Source organism: Lactuca sativa, chromosome 2 (assembly GCF_002870075.4).
Source record: "Lactuca sativa cultivar Salinas chromosome 2, Lsat_Salinas_v11, whole genome shotgun sequence".
NCBI classification, from domain to species: domain Eukaryota; kingdom Viridiplantae; phylum Streptophyta; class Magnoliopsida; order Asterales; family Asteraceae; genus Lactuca; species Lactuca sativa.
Genome location: NC_056624.2, coordinates 165604777 through 165613947, shown reverse-complemented (window position 1 = coordinate 165613947; position 9171 = coordinate 165604777).

Sequence of the window (9171 nt, the reverse complement as noted above, 5' to 3'; positions counted from 1 at the left end):
TAGACGATTCAACTTAGGTACGTTACGCTGATTCAGATTGCCCGTTATCACTTGCTAATTTCATTTCCCATCATAATACCCACAAGCGAAATTGTTTTTGGATTTTCTGATTTTTGTTGTTTTTGGATTTTCTGATTTTTGTTGTTTTTGGATTTTTTTTTATTTTTGATTTTTGTTGTTTTTTGATTTTTATATTTCTCTCCCTAAATTTGTGCATGGATGAGAATAAAAGTAAAATAAAAAACGATGCACAAATTTAATCTAACCTAAAAAAACAAAAAACAAAATTATTTAGTCCTAAAAACAGGAAACCAAAAGAAAATAAAAAATAAAAAAATTCTTGACGAAAATAAAGAAATAAAAAAAATTGAGAACAAATTTGAGAAAAGAAAAAAATAGTAATTGATTAAAAACTTAATCCTCAAAACATATCATTTTTAGAAATCCGACAAGCATATCGAAGCGAGCTTTATTAAATGGCTTTGTGAATAAGTCTGCCACATTATTATCAGTGTGGACTTGTTCTAGCCGAATTAATGATTGTTCAAAACAATCTCTGATAAAGTGAATTTTAATGTCAATGTGCTTGGTTTTAGAGTGTTGGACTGGATTTTTAGCAATTTGAATTGCTGCTTCATTATCACAATAGATGGGGGTTTCAAAATAACTCAAACCGTAGTCCAACAGCTGATGTTGGATCCAGATAATTTGAGAGCAGCAAGCTGAGGCAGCAACGTATTCCGCCTCTGTTGTTGAGGTCGAGATAGTGTGTTGCTTCTTGCATTGCCACGAAACTAGCCGGTCACCTAAGTACTGACATCCTCCTGAGGTTGATTTCCTGTCAAGCTCACAACCTCCATAATTACTGTCAGTAAAAGCATAAAGATCAAATTCAGATTTTTTCGGATACCAAAGACCCAATTTAGGGCTTCCTTTGATATACCGAGAAATTCTTTTGAGAGCAATAAGGTGAGAGAGTTTAGGATTAGCCTGATAGCGTGCGCATTGACAAACCGCAAACATAATGTCAGGTCGACTTGCAGTAAGATACATTAGCGATCCGTTCATTGATCGGTAATGAGTTTGATCTATGGATTCACCTTTAGGATTTGGAGTCAAAAGAGGTCGTTCAGCCATCAGTGTTGACGCAGGTTTAGCATCGTGAAACTCGAACTTCTCAAGAATATCTTCCACATACTTGGCTTGATGTAGCAGGATCCCGGTTGAATTTTGTTTAACCTGAAGCCCCAAAAACATGGTCATTTCTCCCAATGAACTCATTTCGAATCGTTTCTTCATTACACCCTCGAACTCCTTGCAAAGTTGCTGACTGGTTGATCCAAAGATAATATCATCGACATATATTTGTACAAGTATCTGGTCCTTGTCGACGTGCTTTATGAACAAGGTTTGATCGATAGTGCCACAAGAGTAACCATGTTCGAGCAAATGCTTTGTTAGTGTCGCATACCACGCTCTAGGAGCTTGATGTAACCCATACAATGCCTTGTCCAATTTGTAGACATGATTAAGATACTTCGAGTCAACAAACCCAGGGGGTTGATCAATGTAGATTTCTTCCTTCACCTTGCCATACAAAAAGGCGGTCTTGACGTCCATTTGATAAACAATAAAGTTCATGTAAGAGGCATATGCTAGGAAGATACGGATAGCCTCCAGGCGAGCTACTAGGGCATAAACTTCAGTGTAATCAAGACCCTCGACTTGTCGAAACCCATGAACTACCAATCGAGCTTTGTTTCGTACAATGATCCTTGAATCATCCTGCTTGTTGCGATAAACCCATCGGGTGTCAAGAGACTTCTTGCCCTTCGATAATTCAACTAACTTCCAAACACCGAGTTTTTCAAATTGGTGCAATTCCTCATGCATTGCATCCACCCACCTAGGTTCATTTAGAGCCATTTCTACATTCTTGGGATCGATTTGAGAAATAAAGCAGGAGTACAGACATGTATTCATGTCTCCACTCTGACTTCTGGTTTTAACACCATCACTTAGCTGACCAATGACATTTTCGATCGGATGATCGCGTTGAACCCTTGAAGGTATTTCTTGGCTGATGTCATTTAGAGAGACAGGAAGAGTGTGAATGTTGATACCTCCTTCATTTGCTGGTTGAGCAGTGCCAGATGGTTCTGCAACAAACTCATCTGCGATAAGATCAGGAAAGATTAATTCCATAAAGGTTGTAGAGACAGCGGAAGCATCATTAGGAATGAACTCTTTCTCCATTGACATATGAGGTGTAGTATCAACATCAGGAGAATCAGATTGGACTGAAGATTGAGAACTATCATGTTGTATAGTTGACCTCCTTTAAGGTGTGGCAGAAGACTCTCCCGAAGATGTTGTAGAAGACTCCCCCTCTGGTGCAGCGGAGGACTCCCCCTCAGACATAGCATGAGATCCCCCCTTCTGTGAGCCAGAGGACTCCCCCTCAAGTGAAATTTTAGACTTCCCCTTCAATGAAGTAGAGGATGTGGATAGAGGCTTGTACACAACTTCTTCGTCTTCATCTTCAGAAAAACTCTTCCAAGACGAATCAGATCTAGATAGATCACTTGAAGACACATTTAAGGATTTGAAAAGCGACGTGTAATAAAACAACAATTCCGGACCCACTCTAGCGCCTGTCTCATTTTCTTCCAACCAACGCATGTCATAGGATTCCACAATCTGTTTGGTTTTCTTATTGTAGACTCTATAGGCAGTGCGAGCAGCATACACTACAAAATAGCAGTCATCGTCCTTGGCATTAAACTTCGGGTTGGCATCTAAGTGAAGGAGGGTGCAAGGACATCCAAATACACGGAAATGACTGACTGATGGCTTGTGTCCATAGTAGATTTCATACGGAGTTTTCATCTGAGCTTTGTTGATAAGCACTCGATTCTGAACATAACAAGCAGTGTTTATCGCCTCAGCCCAGAAGAAAACTGGCAGCTTTGAGTCACACAACATTGTTCTTGCAGTGTCTTTTAGCGTTCTGTTTCGTCTTTCAGCAACACCATTTTGTTGAGGTGTATGAGCCGAACTTAATTGACGCAACATACCCTTTTCCACGCAGAACTGATCGAGAACAGAATTCTTAAACTCTGTTCCGTTATCGGTACGAAGCGCCTTCACCCGATTCTTGGTCTGGTTCTCAACTAATACTATGAACTTCTTGATCAATTCAGAAACGCCAGCTTTGTTGGATTGAAAGAAGACCCACGTAAATCGAGAGAAATCATCAATCACAACTAGACAGTAAGAGATTCTGTTTATGCTGAGAACATTTACTTAACCAAACAAATCCATATGAAGTAATTGAAGAACCTGGCTAATTGAATTGACCTATTTTGGCAAGTGCGGCTTTCTATGATGCTTTCCTTGAGCACATGACACACATTTCTCAAACGTAATGAAGTCCTTGACGGGAAGCCCACGGACCATCTCATTCTTCGCAAGACGATTTAGATTCTTGGCATTAGCATGACCTAATCTTCGGTGCCACAGCATGACAGTTTGCTCGGAGATCTTTGAGAAAAGACACGTAACTTGTTCTGGAAGATTGCTATTCATATCAATGATATAGGCGTTCCCATCCCTTTTTGATTTTACGAGAATCCATTCTTCCGGGATGACAAAGCCTGGCTTTAGAATCATGCATTCCTTGTCAGTGAAATGCGTAGAATAGCCCTTGTCACAGATATGAGAAACGCTTAGCAGACTATGTTTCAACTCGGGAGCAAAATTCACATTTTCGAAACTTAAAACTCCATTTGAGACGGTTCCTCTTTGAGTGATCTTACCACCATCTCCATCCGCAAAAGAGACATATCCCCCATTAAATGATTGAATGTTGTGCAGTTGGGCGATATCTCCCGTCATATGCCGGGAACAATCGCTGTCGACGAACCAGGGTCTGACGACATTTTCCCGCATCTGTCCCTGCAAAATGTGTGGGATTAATTAGATTTGGGCACCCAGGTCATGACCTTCCTGGGTGATCCCAATGCCTTTTCAGATTTGTCACATTTAGAATCTTCTGAGGACATGAATGATGTATTGAGAGCAGTTTTGGGCAGCCATTTATAATTTGGTTTTCTAAATGTCCCAATTGATTCACTCATGGTGTGTTTGTCAGTCTGCTTAAAGCATGTCTGAATTCTACCAGAGTTGAAGATCCAATGTTGCTTTGTGAGGAGCTTGACCTTGGCTTGGCTGTGCTCGTTTTTGACAGACTGCCTTGGACATGGTGATTAAAAACTCTTTTATGTCTTTGAAAAACAGCCCGTTTTCTATTCCGTTCATCTGCCCAATCATCATTTCAAGAACGACTTCTAGAGGAGTTTCTATTTAAAGACCTTCCTCTGAACTCGTTCTCCCCTCTTGGAAGATTATAACTCACAAACATACGATTTTGACAATTTCTAGCAATATGACCACTAGTACCACAATTAAAACAAATCTGCTTGTGATTGTTATAGCTTGTACTACATTGATCAGATCTGTTTTCCCTACCTGCACCCTTGCTTCTCTCACAAGAACAAGCAACATTATTAGGTTGTGAGGCAAGTGAGGGTACGTTGGTTGGGGAGGGTTGTGATACTAGAGGTGTTTCAACATCTTTATCACAAACATTAAAATTGTCAACCACAATGTTCAAACCAGACTTTTTTAACACATTCAAACTAGTATCAGAAGTCATAAAAACACCATCACAAAAAACATTGTCTTTAGAAATATCAGAAAATGTATTGTCTTTATTAAAAACTAAAGCTTCAGATTTAGACTCGATTTTATTATCAGAAACACATCCTTCAACTTCGTGCTTTGACTGATTCAAGGATTGATCTGCAGGAGAAGTAGAAATTTTAGTACTTTCAACATTAATAAATCCTCTCGAAATAAAACCAGAGGGCTTGCCATAAACCATAAATGATTCATTGGCAATCTCTTCTTTGGACAAAGGCTTGGGCACATATGAATGATTGAAGGGAGGGGGTACATGATTATACCCTAGACCTTTTGATTGATTCCTTTTAAACTGCATGCTTTAGTCTATCATATTTGCAACCACCTCACTTGAGAAATCATATCTTCTAACATCAAGTTTGGCGGTTTCAAATTTTCCTTTCAAAGATTCAACTTCAGCCACTAGCTGGGCATTTTGTTTGACTACATAATCATAGTTTTCACATTTGTTACTGTAGTCTTCCTGGAGTCTCCTAAAGTCCTTAATTTTCGATTCCAATTGAGCTTTGAGTGGTTTTTATCCATTTCGAAGTTGGTACCCTTCATATCTAAGGTCTTCTACGTCTCTTATCAATTTTTCATTAAGTTCATGAAGAATCCTAAGATTTTCTACTTCATTGCCTAATGTCTCAATTTTGTCATGTAAAGTTTTGACATAGTCAATACAAGCCTGAGAGCATAATGGAAGACTTACCTTGGATGAATTAGGTTCATGAGAAGACGATACCATCAAAGCAAACTGTAGCTCCATCACACTGTCTTCAGCTGCTACAATCCCTGCTGGAGCATCATCCCTTACCTGTGCCAGATGAGCATTTTCTGGTCCAGACAAGTTGAGAGCTTGTATCTAATCATCCCAATCGAAAGATTATGCAACCATAGCCTTCTCATTGTTTGCTTGACCACTGCTTCGGCTGTTTCCAACTGCAACCATTGTTCTGTCATTATTAACTCTTCTATCAGGATGTGGGCAATCACGAACAAAATGCCCTGGCTCGTGGCAATTGAAGCACCGAAGCTTTCCCTTGTTAAATCCAACTTTCTTATCAGAACTCATTCCCCAGTTATTCTTCCCTGTCTTTTTGGCAAATTGTTTTGCCCTAAAGACTACCATGGCAATTTGCCACGTGATATCCATCTCCTCAATGTCCTCATGATGAATTTGATCAAGATCTGCAAATGACAATTGAGTTGGAAGCTCCCCGGCTACAAGTGCATTGTAGCAATTAACTAGCCCTGCTGCAAAAACAAGGTTTTCATCACCCTCTTTTCCTTTTGAAGAAGAAGCCACATTTGAAGATGAAGCAGTATGAGTAGACACGAATGATTGATTTTGTGGGTAGGGCATGACTGATGCAGGGGAAGCCGATGGATGGGAGAGTGTCTGAGCTTAAGGAGAAGCATTGAGAGATAAACCTGCAGAAGAATAGGAGAAGGAGGAAAGAGCATTGTTAGTAGAAATGCCAAGATTGACAGCTAAGTAGGAGTTCACATGATTGATCTCTCGCTGCTTGTCATCAATATCACATGCTTTGATGACAGCCATCACTTCAGCTAGAGAAAGGCGATTGAGATCCTTAGTCTTCTTAATGACCGCTACATTCATGTCCCAAGATTTTAGGAGGGCATTTAGCAGCTTCTTATTTATTTCCGACTTTGTATAGAAGATCCCTGCCACAGTCATTTCCGTATTAAGAGTTGTGAACCGCTGCAGTTGAGCCTCAAGAGTCTCTCCAGTCACATAGTTAAACATGTTGAATCGTTGCCTCAGCATATCTTGACGACTTTCTCGCATGTCTTCATTTCCCACAGTGCTTTGGTAGAAGTATACTCTCTGAACCCTTGAGCAATGTCTGGTGATAGGGCCATAGTCAAAATGGCCAATGCCTTTTCCTGTTCTTCTACACTCTCAAAATCCTCATCAGTGTAGTTTTCAATTTTCTTGTGAACCACCTGTCCCCCAACTGTAGTGGTGATTCTGACTGGATCCTTTATTACACATTTCCAGATCTTGAAGTCCTTCATCTTTATGTATTTTTCAATTCTATATTTCCACTCAGGGAACCCATCAGCAGACATAAGCCTTGGAATTCGCGTGGTGGTGCCCATAACAGCATCGAGCTCTTGAAAATGGTTTTGATTTTGTGATTCCATTTTTTTATTTAAGTTAAAATTAATTAAGATTTTAAGATGAATTAAAATTAACTGTTAAAAAGAAAATAATTTATTGCTGAAAAATAATTCACTGCCGGAAATCGTTTGCGGCCGTGAACTTAGTGTTTACGGCCGTGAGCTTAATGATTTTTCGTTTCAAAAGATTTAACAGTAATTCAAAAAACAAATAATTTACTGCCGAAAGATGTTTTACTGCCGAAAATTGTTTGCGGCCGTGAACTTAGTGTTTACGACCGTGAGCTTGATGATTTTTCGTTTCAAAAGATTTAACAGTAATTCAAAAATCAATTTATTTTACTTTCAATTAGTTTGTTTTACTTTCAATAATTCAATACGGTCTTCAAGATTAATCGACTTGCACCAAAATAAGGTTTACGACCCAAGAATCTAGACTTCACGGTCGATGAAATTGACTGGTTTGCGGCCGTGAACTCAGTGTTTACGGCCGTAAGCTTGGACCGAGAACAGAGAATCTTCGATTTTTGGATGCAACAATAAATCCCCTTTGCTGAAACGCGTGAACTAGTACCAAATAAACGACTGTAGAATGCCTTTGACGCCGGTCTTGCTCTGATACCAATTGTAAAGTCCAAAATCGGATCTTTCCAATGATCAAAAGCATACAACAACCACACAAAACGAAATAATAAGCAAAGAAGTAACAAACCAAGCTTGCATACGTTTTATAACCGTAAACGTCTGATACAACTTGGTGGAACCACAAAATACTAAAGGCATCAACAACCAATACGCCTGACACAACCCTATATATATAGACACCCAAGACCGTGAAGAGTTTACGGCCGTAAACTCAGTTACAACCGTAAACTGTCAAAAAGGCTAATTACAAACATACCCCTATCACTAACTACAATACCTAGACCAAACCATTATTCTAAGCCCTTCAATAACCGAGAAACCCGATAATTAAAAGCAAAATGGTGTTTTAGACAGATAAATTTCGAGTTTGATGGTTTAAGGGGTAGAAAAAAGGTAAATGGCCATTTAAAACTGACAAATTTCGTCAAATAAGCATAAATGGGGGGGGGGGGGTGTTTAACAATTTAACCACAAAAATCAAGGTTTTGTATAATGACCACAAGATCTGCAGAGGGTTTTATGCGGATCAATTAAAGCTTCTGAGAATCGATCTAAACCTCTGCGGAAATGAGGTGGTAACATTTTTTTTTGGGGATTTTAAGGATCCGCAAAGGCGTCTCTTCGGATCTTCTATTTGCTTTACGGATCTTCTGAGGATCGGTCGAATACCCCTACATTGCGAAAACAACCACATACCTTATACCCTATTGCGGAAAGACGAAGGAGACGAGTCGAACGTGCTTAATCGATCATTTCAATGGTGCGTAAATCATGGCTTGTGGAGCAACTACACTCCGATGTGTTATTCGATGGCTATGGAACACATGTAAGTTTATTTTTCCTCCTTTTGAATCGTAATTGCTCGTTTTTTTGAGTTAATTATGTGTTCGTAGGTTTATTTTTCCTCCATCAATGGTGCGTCAATCGTGTATGATAGTTTGTATTAGTAAATCCCAGAATGTTTGTCCGATTATTTCCATGGAAATATGTTTTCTGTGAAGAACAGATCTGCATAGGTGTTTCGATGAAGAACAGATCCGCAGAGACCCCCCTCTGTTGATGGATGTTCATCTCTGTGAAAGTTATTTATTCATTTATTTTGATTTTTTATGCAAAAGGATTATGTAGTAAAAAAAATTATTAGAAAAGATTATCAAAGTACATTGTTATGAACAAGTTTAGAAGGTAAGGGCATTATTGTCCATTTACTGTTTTTTTCGATTATAATGATTTAAAATTATAAAAAAATGATTATTAAATAACGCTTATTATTAAAAAAGTTATAAAATTGGATCAGTAAGTGATTTTTCACATCTTAATAAAGAATTGAATGAAAGTACCTTGCTATTTTTTGTTTTGTTATAGCATTTTACTTTCGTTTTTGTTATTACAACATTGTACTTTTCCATATATATATATATATATATATATATATATATATATATATATATATATATATATATATATGTGTGTGTGTGTGTGTGTGTGCGCGTGTGTGTGTGTGTTATCTTTTGCAGCATAGTATGTGAGGATGGCCTGTAGAGTTAACTTTTAAAGGGGCGGTGGGTACTGTGTCGAGGAAGTTCATTCCAAAACTAAATAGTAGGTGACTCAAATTATTTCGAGAGATAC